Genomic DNA, 20804 nt, shown 5'->3' on the forward strand with positions numbered 1-20804 from the left:
AAACAAAAATAAAATTCCTGCTTTATTAAAGAAATATTAAAAAGCCACTGAAAAAGAAAATATTAGTATTTATCTGACAGGCCCAGGTAAGCCTATTTACCAGTTTTCTCAGAGATAAAAGATACTGCATCCACCATAAAAGGACAGGAAAGTAATAATAATAAAGTAATACCAGGCACTTCTCCCAAATGCTTTGCATACATTCATTTGCTTAAGTTACAACACTGCTATGAGGTACACACTATTTATTATTACTCTCATTTTACACATGAGGAAACTATCACAATCTTAAATACTATAATACTATTTCATCTCTCTGCTTCAGAGAACAAAAGGGAACTCCTGAAAATTAAAAATAGAATGCAAATCCAGCAATTCCACTTCTGGGTATTTATCCAAAAGAAGTGAAATCTGGATCTCAAAGAGATAGTAGCACTCCCATGCTCACTTCAGCACTGCTAACAAAAGCCAAGATGTGGAAAGAACCTAAATGTCCACCAACAGAATGGATAAAGAAAATGTGGTGTACACACACAACAGACTACTATTCAGCCTTAGAAGAAAAAAAAAAAGAGTTCTTTTTTTTTTTTAATGAACCTGGGAGACATGATAGTAAGTGAAATAAGCCAGTCACAAAACGGCAAATAATGCATGATTCCACTTATATGAAGCATCTCAAATAAACAATCTCATAGAATCAGAGTGAATGTGGTTGCCATAGGGCTGGGAGTAAGGGGAAATGGGAATTTGCTAATCAAGTGCAACAAGTTTCAGTTAACTAAGACTAATAAGCTTTAGAGATCTGCTGTACAATGCTCTATCTATAGTCAACAATAACCACTAAAAAATTTGTTAAGACCGATATCAACTTAAATGCTCTTATCACAATAACATAAATAAATAAATCTTATCATCCATGTCAATAAACTGAAAAGCCTTCATGAGAGGTGGGAAAGAAGGAGTTTGTAATTTACTGCAACTGGAATCCCTGACTGGCATGGGAAAATTTAAGACCAACTGCCAGCCTGTCCTGGCAGCCACAGAAGGCACAAGATTCTGCATACGTATAAAAAGAGTAACTATATGGGGCACCTGGGTGGCTCAGTGGGTTAAGCCTCTACCTTCAGCTCAGGTCGTGATCCCAGGGTCCTGGGATAGAGCCCCGCACTCTGCTCAGCAGGGAACCTGCTTCCCTTCCTCTCTCTGCGCCTGCCTCTCTGCATACTTGTGATCTCTGTCTTTTAAATAAATAAATAAAATCTTTAAAAAAAAAAAAAAGCGTAACTATATTCTTGTAGGGACTGTGACTATTTAGAGTTGTATGAAGAAGAAGAATGGAGCAAATAAAGATGTTGATGAAACTGGGGTTGCCTGACTGGCTCAGTTAGTAGAGCATGGGGCTCTTGATCTTGGGAGTCGAGTTCAAGCCTCATGCTGAGTGCAGATTACTTAAAAGAAAAAGCTGACGGGGCTCCTGGGTGGATCAGTTGGTTAAGCATCTGCTTTTGGCTCAGGTCATGATCTCAGGGTCCTGGGATTGAGTCCCACATCAGGCTCTCTGTCCATTAGGGAGTCTGCTTCTCCCTCTCACTTTCCCTCTGTATTCTCTTCTCTCTCAAATAATAAAATCTTTTCTTTTCTTTTCTTTTTTTTTTTTTAAAGACTTTACTTATTTGTTTGAGAGACAGTGTATGTGCGCTGGGGAAGAGCAGGCACAGGAACAAACAGGCTCCCGCTGAGCAAAGAACCAATGCGGGACTCCATCCCAGGACCCTGGGATCATGACCTGAGCTGAAGGCAGACACTTAACCGACTTAGCCACCCAGGTGCCCAATAAATAAAATAAAATTAATGAATGAATGAGTGGACAAGGAAAGAAAGAGTTGATAAATATGAAATGAAATGAACTTAAGTGGAAAAAAACAACAAAGGCTACAAAATGCAATCAAAGAAATTTCCCACAAAGTAAATAGAGATGGGAAGAGCAGAAAAAGGATAAATTTATTGGATCAGTTCAAAAGATCCAACATCCAATTAACAATTCCACAAAAAGAATAGAGACAATAAAGGAAAGAAAAATCAAGGACATAATTCCAGAGAATTTCCCAGAACTGAGGGACATTAAGTTTCAGTTAAGTGACCAGGGCATTAGATGAAGAGAGCCACACAAAGAACATAATAAAATTTCAGAATGCTGGGATAGAGAAGTTCTAAAGTTGCAGAGGTCAAAGACAACTGGTATCTCATGAACGGTGAAAGGCAAAGAGCAATAGAGCAGTATCTTCAAAATTTTCTAAGGAAAGTTATGTCCAAATTAGACTTCTAGGGGCACCTAGGTGGCTCAGTGGGTTAAAGCCTCTGCTTTCAGCTCAAGCATGATTCCAGGGTCCTGGGACTGAGCCCCGATTGGGTTCTCCACTCAGCGGGGAGCCTGCTTCCCCCTCTCTCTCTGCCTGTCTCTCTGCCTACTTGTGATCTCTGTCAAATAAATAAATAAAATCTTTTTTTATAAAAATTAAGATTTCTATACCCAACCAAACTATCAGTAAATACCTACATGTCTAAACAATTCACCTCTTGTGTACCCTTTTCTCAGGAAGCTGATGGAGAAAGGTGCTCTTCCAAAATGAGACTGAATTAAGGAAAGGATATGGGAAAAAGTTAACAGGATCCAGCACAAAAGATACAGGAAAAGTCATGAGGATGATGATGTTGACAGGGCAAGCATGACAGCTGCCTAGATAACATCCAAAATGGAGCAGATAAGAAAGGTATCTCCATGAAGGTAAAACTTGTAATATCGCTAAAATATTTAAAATACTGAGGAATATTTACATTTCTGGGTAGACTTTAAAGATTAATTACTGATGAGAAGCAGAAATTAAGCAAAACAGAGCAAAAAAAGATAATACGACAGAGAAAATAAAAAGCTATGCAAAACAGGAAAATTACCCATGGCATGTGAAATGATTCAGCTCTAAGTTATACACAGCCATACACCTCCAACAGTGAATAGTGCTCTAAGCAAAATTGTATTATAACCAGAGTGAAAATAAATGTTAATGTGTGAAGTGGTCAGGGAATTCTACCAGAAACCACCACCATCCAAGGTGGGAAATTAACAGATAATACAAAAAAAAAAAATCAGAAAAATCAGTAAGTAACAAAATAAGCTTATTGTGGTAGAAGCAGTAGCAAAAATAACAGTAGAAGCAGAAACAACAGCTTCTAGGGACCAAGAAGGTTTTTTATACATGTATTAATAAGTAAAATTAAATTCAATAAATATATAAGATGCTTTTAAGAAAATGTACTATGAGAGAAAATCAAATGTATACATAAATGTATTCATGTCTATCACATAGCTATCAGACAGAGGAAAATGCAGAAGAGCCTAAATGTCTACCAAAAAGGAACTAGTTAGATAATTTGAAATTACATGGCACATCCATGATTAAATGCCACGAATCATTTAAAAATGCAAACGGGGAATGCTAACAAGAACCAGGTGGGACAGGGAAGTCCAACCCCGATTTTGCTTAAACACACACATATCCAAGTAATACACATATGAAAATAAATATTCATCAAAATATTAACAATGATTATACACATATAGTTTATGAATGATCTTTTCAATACTTCCTAATGAATAAACATGTATTATTCAGGTAAAATAGAAACTGCTGATTCTACAACTTAGAATCAGAGAGGAGAGCAGAGCTACTTTAATCATCCTGTTTCAGTTTATTAAGCTGAAAAATAAACACTGCTTAACAACGCAGAACTTCCCTTAAGGAATCTTCTGAACAACTCTTTAACACATAAAGCTGGTTTAATACGCCAGTGTTATTACTAGTTCCTTTTAGCGCCATACATTTACCTTATCTGAACAATGATTCAACTTGCACCGGATCCCAAACAGACACTACCGCAGAACAACACTGGCAGTGTCACTGGCTTCTCCAGTTTACAAAGTCAGGATACAATTCTGGAACAAGAGGAAACAAGCAGTGATGAGACAACTTCCCAAACCTTGCAGACTGTATCATGAAATACAGATGCTTCAAATCTCTAAGCAAAAACTCTACTTTAACCCTCAACTTCACTCCAAATGGACCTTCTCTCTCAAAGCATACTGGCCTGAGGGTCTTCAGTCCCACTCAGGTTTTTATCCATCCAACCCCCTACCTACAGTAAGGCTGCAGAACAGAAAGCTAAAACCTTCCCCTTATAACCTGATACTCTCACTGGCAATATTTCAGGTGCTATGGTCTGCATTATGCAAGACTAATTCACAAACCCCGTAATTTAACCTGGACAATTACTTCAGAAGAATTAGGTATCTGAAATTTAAAAATGTAACTGAGGAATGCCGAACTGAATTTAACACACTGCAAGTTAAAACAACTTCGCATCCTCATCCCTTAAAACACAAAATAACCCTTCTGATCCAGTTACTTAAATACTCTCAGTTCTAAACATTACTAACATGACCATACATCAAAGCTATATAGTATTATCCAAAACAAATAGGAAAACAAAGTTCCAAGATGAGCAAGTATGAATGTCCTTACTCCTCCAGGCTTGTTAAAGATTTATCGTTCATTCATATTGTTACAGAGTAGGAAAACACCCAACATTCAAATAATCTGAAGATGCAGTCTTAATCACTTTTTTCCCCACTTACTCAGCATTCACTCAATTAAAGACAACCACCCTAGCTTTCTCTAAAATCTGTGGTTTGCACATAGCTGAACTCTGCCTACCCAAGCCAGGAAAAGAAAGGAATGTATGTGCTTAATCTATGGTCTCTTGGTATATGTGAACCCTCAGCCTAGAATGCCTCCTCCCCTCCCACCAACCAAACCCCTACTCATTCTTACAGGGGTCTCGTTCCCCAGCAAGCTGTCTGTCCCTGGTGCACATAGGCTGAGTTCTGTACTGCTTTTACGTGTTATCCTGGACATGTCTCGCCTTACACTCATCTCATTACATCCATTAATATCGGTTTCCCTCAAAGGACTACAATCTATATATACCTAACACTGATATGTGTTTGCTGAGTAAACTGAAAACCCAAGCAATAAAATCTTGACCTATACCAAAGGTAATCAGGTAATTAACATTAGTTAGAGGCAATAAAAACTTACTCTTAAAACTAACAGGCTAAGACTACTTTATTCAGATAACATTAGTATTCGGTCAGCCCTTTCACCAAATTAACGACAGTGTTTACATTTAAGGAGTTCACAGTAACACAGCACTTTCAAAAACTTTCCTGCAAAATACTTTCCCATATATTCATGATGCTTATTCTTAGAATATATCCTAGGTTACATCAGCCAAAGCTTTTCCTTGTTTCTAACTGCAGAGGAATAGGGGCTCACAGCAATCAGCTGGAGGGAAGTCGAAGTGACTGTTCATGGACTGAGAACCGCTTACTTTACAATGCACTGAATTAAAGAAAATGGGCTATTCTATTAATACACCCATCCTTAAGATTCTAACCAGATAGCTAGCAAACACACACACACACACACATATACACCCCCTTCCGTTTTACTACCCCACCGTATTTCTTTCCTATTAATTAACCTCCTCTTGGACATCAGCAAGAATTTTATCACCCCAACAAATCTTCAATCTTCCACTGTTGCAATGGGTGAAGAAGCAAATCTGAGAATCTAGCCCTTATTTACTCCGTGACAGTAAGGAGACACCTAAAGCCTTGAGTCATCCCTGCCACCGTCTTTATGCACCCTCCCCAGCTTGTCCTGCCTGTGTCATCTGGACATTCACAGGCTACTTTTCCCATGGTCAAATGCCAGATTATTAACAAGGACACCATGGCACTGCCAACAACAGACCTTTTCCCCTTTTACACAATTTCCCTAATTGTCCACTTATTCAATAAAAAATTTATCAAGTATCTACCACATTGCCAGACACTATTCTAGGCAATGGTGGGTCGACAATTTAAGTATCTCTTCATGCCCAGAGCTTATATTCTAGGGGAAAGTTGGGGGTACAGAGATATGGGTGAACATACAGGTCCTGCAAGCCATTTTAGGACTTTGGTTTTCTTCTGGGTAATGTGGGCAGCCAATGGAGAGTTTTCAGTAGAAGAGTAGTATGACCAGAATTATGTTTTAAAAGGATCATTTTGGCTGCTGAGTACAGAACAGGTTTCAATGGGATAAGGTCAGAAGAAATTAATAGATATTGCCTCTAATAATCCAGGTGAAGGACAGGAGTGGCTTAGACCAGAATGCATCTCAGAATACTCCCACATTCCAAACACTACCAGACCCTAAGTAACAACATAGTTCCTAAATCCAAACAGAGGGTTAAATACTAATATTCTAGGACTATATTTGTACCCCTAAAGTTAAAGACTTGAATTATTTTTTTCCTCATCTTACCTCAGGGACCCAATAATCTTAGTTACTGAGATAAAGAACATGAAGAAAACACAAGGATGACCCTGCCTGCTCCTATGAACCTAAGTTTAAAGTTAGTCCTCTAAAACCACCAAGCATAACTTGCTTGTGTAAGACTAATTTCCTCTAGCATTAATAGCAAGATACCAATAAAAGTGAACAAAAGAGCAGTATCTTCTAATGAAGTAAACCAAAATAGCCACAAAACAAAATTTAGGAGTGCCTGGGTGACACAGTCCATTAAGTATCCCACTCTTTGTTTGGGCTCAGGTCATGATCTTAGGGTCCTGAGATCAAGTCCGCCTCAGGTTCCACTCAGCACGGATTCTGATAGCCCCTCTCCCTCTGCTTCTCTTCCAGCATACATACTCTCTCTTTTCTCTCCTGAACAGTATCTTTAAAAAAGAACAAAATTTGAGGGTGCCTGGCTGGCTCAGTGGGTTAAGCCTCTGCCTTCAGCTCAGGTCATGATCTCAGAGTCCTGGGATGGAGCCCTACATCAGGCTCTCTGCTCAGCAGGGAGCCTGCTTCCTTCTCTCTCTCTCTCTCTGCCTGCCTCTCTGCCTACTTGTGATCTGTCTCTAATAAATAAATAAAACCTTAAAAAAAATAAAGTAAAAAAGAACAAAATTTAACCTTAGCTACTTCCTGTCCGGGGGTGGTGGTGGGGGGGAATACTATGGATTGAGGAGATTATGACAGCTGGGCAAATAAACTTTTAGTGTTTTACCACAGAAAACCATGCGAAGTTTGTTCTAAGCCCCTTCCATGGCATCAGCAGGAACCAAAACAGAATCCAAGTCTGGTGAAAATACAAGTGGTTTTGGAGAAAAAGATACTTCCCATATGGGTGGCGAATATAGGGCCTTCTACATCAAGGGCTCATCAAATGATGCACAAAGGCCAATTCAAGCCCAGCCTATTTTTTCCTTTTTCTTTTTTTTTCCTAACCACCCATGAGCTAAGAATTGTTTCTACATTTTTAAACGGTTGAAAAAAATCAAGAGTATTTCAGGATGTGTGAGAATTCTATGAAATTCAAACTTCAACATCTATGAATACTTTTACTAGAATACAGCCATGTTCCCTGGTTTACAGCTAGCTGCTTTCACACAACAGCAGAGTGGAGTAGCTGCAAACGAGTCTACAAGGTCTCACCACCTTGTGCTGCCAAAGACTGCGGGGATGAAGGTACAGTTCAGTCATTCAAGTACCATGCATTCTGCCATTTTATTACTAGTTTTAAATTACCAGTATATCTCCATATGTTAAAACAAGACAAAAGGGGACTTTGAACATTACCCATTTAAGGGGCAGTGTAGAGTGTGGATTATTTTGTTAATGATTTATATGGCAAAATTCTGTTATGAAAAAACACCAGGAGTACCTGGATGGTTCAGTGGGTTAAAGCCTCTGCCTTCAGCTCAGGTCATGGTCTCAGGGTCCTGGGATCAAGCCCCGCGTCAGGCTCTCTGCTTGGTGGGGAGCCTGCTTCTCCCTCTCTCTCTGCCTGCCTCTCTGCCTACTTGTGATCTCTATCTCTCTGAGTCAAATAAATAAATAGAATCTTAAAAAAAAAAAAAAAAAAGGGAAGAAGGAGCACCTGGCTGGCTCAGTCAGCGGAGCATGTGGCTCTTCATCTCTGGGTTGTGAGTTCAAGGCCTATGTTGAGTGTGGGGATTATTTAAAAATAAAATTTAAAAAAAAAAAAAAAAAGAAGAAGAAAAAACACCGTAACTTTACCAAGAATATGATGTGTGTCGACATCACCAAACTAAGCACTCATCACAATATTCTTACCTAACAGCATTCCGTTAGAAAATGAGAAAATGTAAAACAGAGTATCTCATTGCAACAGAAGATCTTCACAAAAACAAAAAAGTAAAAATGAAGCTACAACCAAAGTAAGTTTCTGAGTGGTTCATTTGTTAGCTTAACAGGGAAAGCCATTTATTTACAGTGAGTTGATTAAATCATGTTTGCAGCAGCCAAGAAATGTGTCCAGAGAAAATCATTCTGTTCAAGCCTCTTAGCCTTTTGACTGGAAAAGCTGATGTGAATGGGAGCAAAAGCAGCAGTCAATTAAAAAATTAAGCAGGGAAGCCTGAATAGCATAGTCGGGTAAGCACATGCATCAGTCTCTTGGTTTCAGCATCAGGAATCTGAGCCCTGCAGGGAGTCGGCTTGAGATTCTCCCTCCTTCTCCCTTTGCCCCTCCCTCTTATGCACCGGTGCTCTCTCAAATAAATAGATCTTAAAAAAAAAAAAAAAAAAAAAAGGCAGGGGCGCCTGGATGGCTCAGTGGGTTAAAGCCTCTGCCTTCCGTTCGGGTCACGATCCCAGAGTTCTGGGATCAAGCCCCGCATCGGGCTCTCTGCTCAGCAGGGAGCCTGCTTCCTCCTCTCTCTCTACCTGCCTCTCTGCCTGCTTGTGATCTCTGTCAAATAAATAAATAAAATCTTTTTAAAAAAATAAAAAAATTTTTAAAAAGGCAGGTGGAGGGAAAAGGAGCTGACCTAAGTAACTATGAAAAAGAGTGTAACAAGGAAAACAACAAAAGGAACTGCACATAATCACTATATTCTAGACGTTAAAGTTGTTTCCCATGGGGGTATGGGTTAACAATTCTGAAAACATTATATATGTATACTGGAATTAATAAGTATGGAATTAGTAAATAAATGGATGGCGGATGGTGAGAAGCAAACTTCTCACTGTTGGGAGTAGGAGGCCACAAAGACAGACGGAAAGGCTAGAATGACCCAGGTGGTACAGGATTAGAAGTGGAGATACCAGTATAAGCTCCTGTTTCACTTATACGAATGGACACACACAGATACGTCAGAAATATTTACAAGTATTTCTACATATATATAAAATGTTGTTATACACATAGCTCCTATATGTACACACACATGTATTTCCTTGCTTTGTCACATGAGAAGACCTATAAGCAGTAACATTCCAGTACCAATAAGCACATCTAGCACCCACACCTCGATTTCTAATAATATTCTCCAATAAAAGAAACCAAAGCTCCTTGGAGAAATGACTAACTCAAGGGCTGACTTTGCCAGCAAGACACTGGATAAGCCTGGAGTATCTTGTAATGCCAGAAAGGAAGAAAGTGCAACAAACAAACAAACATACAAAAGCCACCACAATGAAGGGATTATGTCAAAAGAACACTCCTATCCAACTAAGAGTGTTCAAGAGCCAAACTTTAAAAAAAAAAAAAAAAAAAAAACTGAACAAAATGAAGTAATGGATAATTCAAAGTATAAAATATCCCTGAGACTAAACTGATATAACTGTATAAATGGATGAGAAGAGTTGACCAAATGTCTATGCCAAAGAATTCCAAATAATTTATGTATATATTCCACCCTCCAGAAAGCGGAACACAGCTCTCCATTCCATAAGTGGAATGGAATGAGCCTAGTGATTTCCTTCCAAAAAATATGGAAGGGAGGAAATAATTTACAGCAGAGAAACCTAGCCAGGTGATCAAAGTTAACATCAACAATAAATCATGTTGGTAACACATATTCCTTGGTATGGTGTGATGGAAATGATACCTTACTTCCGTGGTCTTTCTCACTAAAATCCGTAACACCAGTCTAACCATGAGAAAAATCCCAACTGAGGGACGTTCTACAAACTGTCTAACCTACACTGCTCAAAACTGTCAAAGTCACCCAAAATAAAAGTCTAAAAAGGTGTCACAGCCAAGAGGAGTCTAAGGAGACATAACTACAAAAGGATATACCAGGATATCCTAGATAGGCTCCTGGAGCAGAAAAGGGGTTATCAGGTAAAAATTAAGAAAATGTGCATAAAGTAAGGACTTTGTTAACAATGCATCAACAATGGCTCATTAGCTACGAACAACATACCATACTAATTTGTTAACAGGGGAAATGGGCATGAGGTATACATGTGAACATTCTGTACTATTTTCGCAGATGTTCTGTAAATCTAAAACTGCTCAACAACCGAACATCTGTTAAAAGGGGAGAAGAATGATTTTCCGTGGTCTTCCTTGCCTCTTGGTTCATTCAACAGATATTATAGACACTGCATAGCTGTTTAACTGCAGAAATCAATGCTGGGTTTGAAATGACCCAGGAACTAGCCTTTCTGAACAGTCTACACAGAACAACTACAGGTGAGAATCTTCAAAGACGCCTGAGAGAACACTAATACAACCTGAACTTGAATGTGAAAATGTTAAGGTGTTTCAAGCACAAGGTTATTCCCTGTACATTCATCAGCAGGTACTCCACAAAACTTCTAATCACAGGCTGAGCCAGTAGTGTCAAAAGTCACCTGCATTCACTGTCAATTCACTTTTGTAGACTGAATGAACCATCGTCAGTTCTGTGATTTTTTTGTCAGAAATAGAAGGTGGATCCTGATTTGCATTACCAAACAGCAGTTCAACGTCTTCGCAGCAAAATTTTATTGATGGGATTTTTTTTAACCTAAAATTTTTCTGAAGAACCACCCTTAAACATTATTATTGAATACTGAAAGGCTTTGGAAATAGCTTTTGTTGCAGACTTGATAATGTTTCTTAATGAATTCAGTAAAAAATTATAAGGCAAAAAAATAGCATTTTTATGGAAAATACATTATAACAGCAAATTAACTTGAACAGTAAACACTGTTTGAACCTCAGGTAATGTAAAGCTACCTTATTCACTCCTCCTGTACTATCATACCTTATTCACTCCTCCTATACTATCAAAGTTAACACAATGATATCTCTGTTCACACAAAACCTCGAAAGACCGGGGCGCCTGGGTGGCTCAGTGGGTTAAGTCTCTGCCTTCGCTCAGGTCATGATCTCAGGGTCCTGGGATCGAGCCCCAAGGCCCGCATTGGGCTCTCTGCTCAGCAGAGAGCCTGCTTCCACCCACCCCCACCCCCGCCTGCCTCTCCGCCTACTTGTGATCTCTGTCAAATAAATAAATAAAATCTTTAAAAAAAAAAAAAGCTTGAAAGACCTATCTTTTTCATTCCAACTACAGTTCCAGCATTATTTCCAATCTTCATGAAAGTGCAAAGTAAATATCCACCTTTCAAAATCATCTAGATGTGCAAGTGAAAAGCTTCCATCTAGGAGTTCTTGGCTGGCTCAGTCAGGTGAGTGTGTGGCTCTTGATCTTGAAGTTGTGAGTTTGAGCCCCACTTTGGGTGTAGAGATTACTTAAAATCTTAAAAAAAAAAAAAAGAAAAAAGAAAAAAACCCCCCAAAACTTCCATCTAATCTTCCACTGGAAAGGATTACTCTGCAGTGTAATGGTACCCAAAAAGGCAAATATCAAGAAATGAATCTAACAGAATTCTATAAATGCCTTCCAAGAGATAATGTGCTCAAATAAACCATATGCTCAAAAAAAATTATATGCTCACGGGATTATTTGGCAATACCTGTCTGTGTAAAGACATTTTCAAAGATGACATACCTGCAACCTCACTAAAGATTTCAGCATTAACAGATAAACATCTGCCATCCATTTTGATAGATAAAGCTAACTTTGAACCCCATGTGAAATGTTATCTCCCAAAGTGAATTCTACTCCTGTAACACACCTGCCTTACAAAAATTGTATTCGACTATTACATTTTGAATTCCGTCAATAAAATACTTGTTTTCTTGGGGAGCCTGGCTGCCTCAGTCAGTAGACCATGTGACTCTCAGAGTAGTGAGTTCAAGCCCCACATTGGGTGTAGAGGTTATTTAAAAAGATAAAAATTTAAAAAATTTAAATATTTGTTTTCTTTCTCTCTAGAGAGAAAAAGTCTGCAAACTCTGGTTCTACGCTATTTGCTTAACAAAGGCATTTAGCGCAGTAATTCTCAAAACTGGGGGTCTCAAATGGTAGAAACTATCACTTTTTAATCCTTATACCCAAAAAATGATAGTTAGACAAATAAAATTAGTAATCAATCATCCCAAAAGCAAGTTCCAAAGCACTGGCCCAATATATAATACAAAACCACATACGCTCTAAAGGTGGACTACCTTTGATTCCCAGCACCACCAACTAGTAGTTCTGAAACATGTGGTTAAGTTACTTTATTAAATCCCACTATCTGTCTCCTCATCTGTAGAACTGATTCCCACTACCTAGGAGCTGTTATTAAAATTGAATGAGTTAGGGAGGCCTGGGTGGCTCAGTTGGTTAAGCGGCTGCCTTCGGCTCAGGTCATGATCCCAACATCCTGGGATCGAGTCCCACATCCGGCTCCTTGCTCGGCAGGGAGCCTGCTGCTCCCTCTGCCTCTGCCTGCCTCTCTGTCTGCCTGTGCTTGCTCGCTCTCTCTCCCTCTATCACTGACAAATAAATTAAAAAAAAAAAAAAACTTAAAAAAAAATTGAATGAGTTATATGTATGTGAAGTACCTCACACGATACTTACTGGTACAGGCCAATGTCAAAAATCAGAGTTAAAAAACAAGACTTCCACCAGCTAGTATGGGTAATCACACTGTCATTAAACAATGACTATCTTTCTCCTGAGAATGCAGAATTTGTCTCTATGGTAGACTCAGAATATGAGGTAGACACTCGTATAGCTTCAGAACCTTTTAAAGAAGCCCTACACTCTGGCAACAAACCCAAGCCTAAACTTGATTCCAGGATGATGAGTCTGCCGCTTAAATGACACCACTAGTCTGTGCCCAGGTTCTCAATTCACAAAAGACAGAGAAGGATCAATATGCCATCCGTGCACCTGACAGTTTCCACCCAGTTTTTAAAAATCATGCTTTCAGGCTATGCTCAAGTACCTTGGGCCAAAATAACATTCACATCAGAATCCTCTGGATCAACCAGCAGTTAAGACTGCCAGGAAATCCTAACAGTTGCTTTCCCAGAATTCATCTTTTTATCATATTGCAAAACTTTTACAAGCTACAATTTCCTAAAAACTTAAACCTCTATCTCCTTGAAAATCACTAGTAGTGTCATGTTAGTGTAATGTTACTAGATTAAATGGCTTTTCCAGGACAAGTACCAAATTCCTTTTTGTATCCCCAGTGTCTAGGTACAAGTCTGCTGAGTGACAAACAAACCAAACAAATGAGTGACAAACCAAACAAATGAATATCGGCTATATATTTACTACGGAAAAAGAAACAAAACGGACTCTTTTAACCATTTTTTCGTGTACAGTTCTGTTCCGTTACACTGTTATACCATCATCACCACCATCCACATCCAGAACCTTTTCATCTTCCCATACTAAAACTGTGTACCCATAAAACATTAACTCCCCACCCACAACCACCATTCTACTCTATGAATTTAACTGCTCTAGGTATCTCATGTAAGGGGAATACAAGATTTGTCTTTTACATAGAGTCTCTATCACCCAGCATGTCTTCAACGTTCATCCATGTTGTTGCACATGTATAGTTTTATAAAAGGGAAAAACATGCATAGAATCTTGGAACTTGAAATACTACCCAAGCTTTTATTTGCCTGAGCAAAGTGTTTAATTCTGCTTACCTAGTTTTCTTCTGAGCACATACACAGTAAAAATGTCAAATGGTACAAGAGTGACAATGAAAAGCGGTCCTCTTCCTAATCTCTACCCTCCTTATACCCAACTTCCAGTCCCCTTCCCTTATTTAACTTTTAAATTTTGGAACATAACCCCCAAGCACATGTTACCTTGCCTTGAGGATGTCCTATTATTAAGACATTCAGTTGGCCTATCAGGAGTGGCTAATCCGTCTCTTCTAAAAATACTATCATAAAGATCAAAAACAATGAACTTGGGGCGCCTGGGTGGCTCAGTGGGTTAAGCCACTGCCTTCGGCTCAGGTCATGATCTCAGGATCCTGGGATCGAGTCCCGCATCGGGCTCTCTGCTCAGCAGGGAGCCTGCTTCCCTCTCTCTCTCTCTGCCTGCCTCTCCGTCTACTTGTGATTTCTCTCTGTCAAATAAATAAATAAAATCTTTAAAAAACAAACAAACAAACAATGAACTTAAACTTTTTTTTTTAAACATTTCACAAGTATTTCACCCAGTTAACACTCACTGAGCACACTATGAATGACGTCTTTGTTAGGCAGCATACTGAAGCAAGAAATATTATAGACCCTGGAGTCATGTAAAAATTAGTTTAAAACATCCCCTTTTAAGCCTCAGTTTCCTGATCTATAAATTAGAGGAGTAACACTACCTCATAAGCTGCTATAATATTTAAATGAGGAAAAATCTAAATTTTAGTACAGTTCCTAGTAATATAGCAAGCATTCAAATAATACTAATAAATAATTCTTGGGCCACCTGGCTGGCTTAGTTGGTGCAACTCTTGATCTCAGGGTTATGAGTTCAAGCTTCACAATGTATAGAGACTACTTAAAAATAACATTTTGAATAAATAAACAAATAAATAAATCATTCTTAATTTCCTTCCCTGGGCACCATGGAAAGCACAAAGATGAATCAGAAACTCTGTATCCTTCCAAGTCCTTACAATACAACACAGGGGTTTATCTCATCATTCTCTTATCATTATGCTGAGAACCTGTATTAATACAACTTCCAGACGGCCCACACTTACATATTTATGGATCTATTTCTAAATCTCAGTAAGTTATTTGAAAAAATAACTGTGACTTGAAGTGCTAGAATAAAGACAAAATTTGCTACCACGAGACCCCGTACAGGGTGTGTAAGCCTCAAGGCAGTCAACAGCAGACTTTGTGGAAGAGCAGAGAGCCCTGCGACTGAGAACCCACAATCCGGGGAACCTGGGTGGCTCAGTGGGTTAAAGCCGCTGCCTTTGGTTCAGGTCATGGTCCCCAGGGTCCTGGGATCGAGCCCCGCATGGGGGGTGGGGGGGGTCTGTGCTCAGCAGGGAGCCTGCTTCCTCCTCTCTCTCTCTGCCTACTTGTGATCTCTGTCTGTCAAATAAATAAATAAATAATCTTTAAAGAAAAAAAAGAACCCACAATCCACTCTAACTTACAGGCAAAAACACTATCCAGAAGAGTATCCATTTTGGACAAACAGTACTGGAAATAAGAGTCACAGAGCAGCAAGAACTGGAAGCATTCCTAGAGATCATATCTAGCACAACCATAGGTTTACAGAAGGGAAACTGAGCACAGAAAAAGAAGGGTTTTACCCAAAAGGTGACCTAAAACTAGAGCCTTAAGGCCCTTGGCCATCAGTGTCCCAATTCTTTCATGTCATCATGCTAATCGTTTACCTGTTAAAGAACCTTAAGGCACTTCATCCAGATGGCTCTGATTCCTCACCTTTCTTCCATTACTTGCCATCTAAGGAAAAAAGTTCTTTAATATGTCTTAAACATTCCTAAACCATCCTAAAATGTGCTCTACTGGAAGCCATAGGGGATGCTGAATAAGAATAAACCTAATTCACTAAAGGTCTATTTGAAAGAAAATTTCAGTAAACAAAAAACTATTAATTTTAGAGGTGGAAAAGAAGATGGTACATTCAGAGTCTATCTTCCGCAACTGCTTAGCTTTATTAAAAAAATTTCACCCAGGGGTGCCTGGGTGGCTCAGTGGGTTAAAGCCTCTGCCTTCGGCTCAGGTCATGGTCCCAGGGTCCTGGGATCGAGCCCCGCATCGGGCTCTCTGCTCAGCAGAGAGCCTGCTTCCTCCTCTCTCTCTGCCTGCCTCTCTGCCTGCTTGTGATCTCTGTCTGTCAAATAAATAAATAAAATCTTTAAAAAAAAAAAAAAAAATTTCACCCAAAACAGAATTTAATTAACAACCCATTTACACCAGGACATTAGACCAAGACAACCAACTTTTAGATGAATCACATCTGCTTTCATTTTCAGAAAAGAGACAAAGCTTCATGACAGAATATCAAAAACAAGAAGATATGATCATATGCTGGAAAATCCATTAAAACAATCACCTTTGGAGATTTTTTGTTTTTCCTTTTTTAAATTACAAATCAGGAGTAGTTACTAGGTTTGACATGAAAGTCAATAACTACTTCTCAGAATACCACCAAACTAACTTATTTTCAACTAAACTATTAGAAAGAATCCCATCAACAATTTTGGAAATCTATCCCAAAATGTCCATATTCTCTGGTTCTAATTCTAGAAAATAAATTTGTAGCCAATATTAACCCAACAGCAATTTGTAAACACAATTTAGGGAAGCTCAAGCCTCCTCTTCCCACAAAATACCAATTCCCAAGAGCACTGAGCCATTCCCCTAAGCAGAACGTTCCTCACAAAATGCATCTCATTCCATCGCATTTATAGGTAATATAACAGCTCACCAGAATCAGTCCTATATTCTTAAGTTTAACTAGGAAAACAGATTACTATAACAATGGTATAATCACTAAGAGAACTATATCATCTGTCAAGCTGATTTTCTTTTTTAAAGATTTTATTTATTTGAGACAGGGATCACAAGTTTGCAGAGAGGCAGGCAGAGAGAGAGAGAGAGAGAGAAGAGGAAGCAGGCTCCCCACCGAGCAGAGAGCCCGATGCGGGACTCAATCCCAGGACCCTGGGACCATGACCTGAGCCGAAGGCAGAGGCTTTAACCCACTGAGCCACCACTGAGCCACCCTGACAGGCGCCCTGTCAAGCTGATTTTTAAAAAAAACTTTATTGGAGAGACAGCACGCAAGGGAGGGGCCTAAGAGGGAGAATCTCAAGGAAATTCTCAACTGAGTGGCGAGCCCAACATGTGAGGCGGAGCTTGATTTCACAACCCTGACATCATGACCTGAGCCAAAATCAAGCTGGACACTTAACCAACTGAGCCATCCAGGTGTCCCTATCAAACTGATTCTTTTACATGGAGTTTTATGACTCATTTCATCCCTGATTTAGCAATCCTGCTTTTTATTTCTTGGAAATTGGGTTTTAGATACATTAATATTTTTCCAATTTCTCATGCATAAAGTTTAGAAGATTTAAGCCCTGGCAAAGGATTATAAAGGCCACTACACACACGCTGAACGGAGAAGAGCCCGATGCTGAAGCTCTGAAACTTTTAAAAGAAAATACAGCGGGGTGCCTGGGTGGCTCAGTCAGTTAAGCATCTGACTCTTGATTCTGCCTCAGGTCATGGTCTCAGGGTAATAAAATCAAGCCGCTTCAGGCTCTGCTCTGCAGGGAGTCTGCTTCCTCCTTCTCCCTCTGCCCCCTGTCACACTCACACTCTCTAAAAAAACATTTTTATAAAACAGAAGAAAATATAGGAATCTATATGAACTTATGAAAAAGGACTACAAACAAAATATTCTGGTTACAAACCATAAAAGCAGAGATTGATAAATACCTATATGTTTTAGAAAATCAAAATGAGGGGTACCTGGGTGGTTCAGTCAGTTAAGCATCTGCCTATGGCTCAGGTCATGATCCCAGGTCCCTGGGATTGAGAACCACAGGGAGCCTGCTTCTCTCTCTGACAGGCGCTCTCCCTGCTTGTGCTCCCTCTCCCCCAGCCCCCAGCAAATAAATAAATAAATAAACTCTTTAAAATAAATTAAAAAATTAAAATTTAAAAGAGAAAAGATTAATCTTCACCATCAGAGAAATGCCATCTAAAACTACAATAAAATAGTTCATACTCCTAAGAATGAAAAAACTTGTGAGCGCCTGTGTTGCTCAGTTGGTTAAGCATCTGCCTTTGGCCCAGGTCGTGGTCCCAGGGTCCTGGGATCATGTCCCACACCTCACAGAGGGAGCCTACTTCTCCCTCTGCCTCTGCCCCTCTGTCTCTCATGAATAAATAAATAAAATCTTTAAAATTTTAAAAATTGTTTTAAAATTTAAAATTTAAAAATTTTTGAAGAAAATGACAAAAATTGTAAAATCTAACAGTATCATGTCATTAAGTGACAGAAATGTCTGTGAGAGACTATAAACTGGTATAATCTCTCAGGAAAATACTGCGCTAGTGTCCTAATAAAGATATGCATATCCTGGGGCACCTGGCTGGCTGAGTCAGCATGAGACTCTGGATCAAGCCCCACACTGGGAGTAGAGCCTACTTAAGAAACAGAAAAGAAACAGGAAGAAAGGAAGGAAGGGAGGGAGGGAGGGAGTGGAGGGGAAGGGAAGGGAAGGGAAGGGAGGGAGGAGAAAAGAGAGAAAGGAAGAAGAGAGAACGAAAGAAGAGCGACAGATACACATCCTATGACCCAGCAATTGCAGTTTTAGGCAAAAACCCTAGAGAAACTCTCACAAGTCAGCAGAAAATAAAACCAAGAATATTTCTGAGAGTGGGTGGCTCAGTTGGCTAAGCATTCAATTCTTGGTTTCTGCTCAGGTCATGATCTCATGGGTCGTGAGATCAAACCTCACCTGGGGCTCCACACTCACCGGGGAGTCTGCTTAAAAGATTCTCTCCCTCTGCCCCTACCCCATACGGCGTGTACATGTACTCTCTCAAATAAATTTTTTTAAAAAGTGGGGCATCTGGGTGGCTCAGTAGCTTAAGCTTCTGCCTTCAGCTAAGGTTGCAAACCCCTCTGGGATTGAGTCCCACAGTGGGCTCCGTGCTCAGAGACGAATCTGCTTCTCCCTCTAACCCTCCCCACTCTCATGCTCTCTCTCCCACTCTTAAATAAATAAAATATTTTTTTAAATATTTTATTTGTTTATTTGACAGCTAGAGAGAGAGCACAAGTAAGCAGAGTGGCAGGGAGATGGGGAGAGAGAGAAGCAGGCTCTCTGCTGAGAGCCCGATGCGGGGCCCGATCCCAGGACCCTGGAATCACGACCCGAGCCGAAGGCAGCCGCTTAACCAACTGAGCCACCCGGGCGCCCCTTAAATAAATAAAATCTTAAAAGAAAAATTTTTTTTTTGGTGGCACCGAGCAACAGAAAAACAGATTAAGTGTTATGTTCATACAGTGAATACTGTACAGCAGGGGCGCCTGGGTGGCTCAGTGGGTTAAAGCCTCTGCCTTTGGCTCAGGTCATGATCCCAGGGTTCTGGGATTGAGCCCCGCATCGGGCTCTCTGCACAGTGGGGAGCCTGCTTCCCCCTCTCTCTCTCTGCCTGCCTCTCTGCCTGCTTGTGATCTGTCTGTCAAATAAATAAAATCTTAAAAAAAAAAAAAACTGTACAGTAATGAAAATGAAAAACACATATACCATAAATGAATCCTACACACAAGCCTGTGCAGAAAGTTACCAAAATAAATCAATACTAAACATATGAAGCTTAAAACCACAAAAGAATGATACCACATTTTGTACAGGAAAGCATGTATTTTTTTTTAAGATTTTATTTATTTGACAGAGAGAGAGATCACAAGTAGGCAGAGCAGCCAGCGGGGGTGGGGGGGGGGGGGCAGAGAGCCCAAGGTGGGGCTTGATCCCAGGACTATGAGATCATGACCTGAGCCGAAGTCAGAGGCTTAACCCACTGAGCCACCCAGGTGCCTCAGAAAGCATATATATTTAAGAGAAGTCTAGAAAAACCCGTACCTTGTTATTTTATTTGCGTGTCCCTTTACAAACTGTTTGTTTTTTTTTTTTAATTTATCCATTTAACAGAGAAAGCGAGAGATCTTGCACAGCAGGGGGAGCAGGAGGAGAGGGAAAAGGAGGTCCCCCACTGAGCAAGCAGGGAGCCCCATACAGGGTTCCATCCCAGGACCCCAGGACCTTGATGTGAGCCAAAGGCATCTGAGCCAGACATCTGAGCCACCCAGGCACCACACCAGAAGTATGTTAAACACTAAAAACATGGTTGAAAGAACAGGAGACAATCCTAGAAGACTGAACTGTAGAAGTGGAGTTTTAGTTCATAAATTTATAAAATTGATCTCTTAAATATATCACTAACACTTGTACTATTCTTTGTATTTTTTGATGTCTTCATATTCCATGTTTTTTCAAGCATGAAAAAAAGGTTCATACAATGCTGAACGTTGTGGTGGTGCTCCCTTTAGATTCCCTTTCTCAGCCTCCAGAGAAAAGAGATCCTCTAGGATAGTGACAACAGAAGAGTACTAGCATTCCCGCGTGCCTCACAAACTTCTTGGTCAAACACATTTAGATTTTTGCAAACACTTTTAAGAGTGAAATAGAATTCATAAAGCAACGTTCTTAGGGTCAAATCAAAGAAACAACTCCACATCGAAGGATAAGCCCATGCTATCTGCTGAACACCGGCAGAGTGATAAGGAGCAAGGGCCTTGCAAACACAAGACTAATGCGGATGAGCGTCCTGATTCCAGTTTTGTGCAGGCTTGAGCATAACCTTTACCGATTTGCCCATCTCTAAAAAGTAGCCACACTAATCTTATAATCTATTGTGAGAACTAAATGAACTGATATATGTAAACCACAAAGCACATTATATTCTAAAAGGTTGCA

At 39.7% G+C, this 20804-nt stretch overlaps 1 protein-coding gene across 1 annotated transcript in view; it reads right to left on the minus strand.

Annotated features, from left to right (window-relative positions):
- THRAP3 (thyroid hormone receptor associated protein 3) overlaps nucleotides 1-20804 on the minus strand; it is a 75491-nt gene that overhangs the window by 44209 nt on the left and 10478 nt on the right. Inside the window, 1 exon segment of the mRNA XM_032301894.1 lies at nucleotides 3884-3991. The gene's annotated coding sequence lies outside the window, so the exon portion shown is untranslated.

This window comes from Mustela erminea, chromosome 10 (genome assembly GCF_009829155.1).
Source record: "Mustela erminea isolate mMusErm1 chromosome 10, mMusErm1.Pri, whole genome shotgun sequence".
NCBI lineage: Eukaryota > Metazoa > Chordata > Mammalia > Carnivora > Mustelidae > Mustela > Mustela erminea.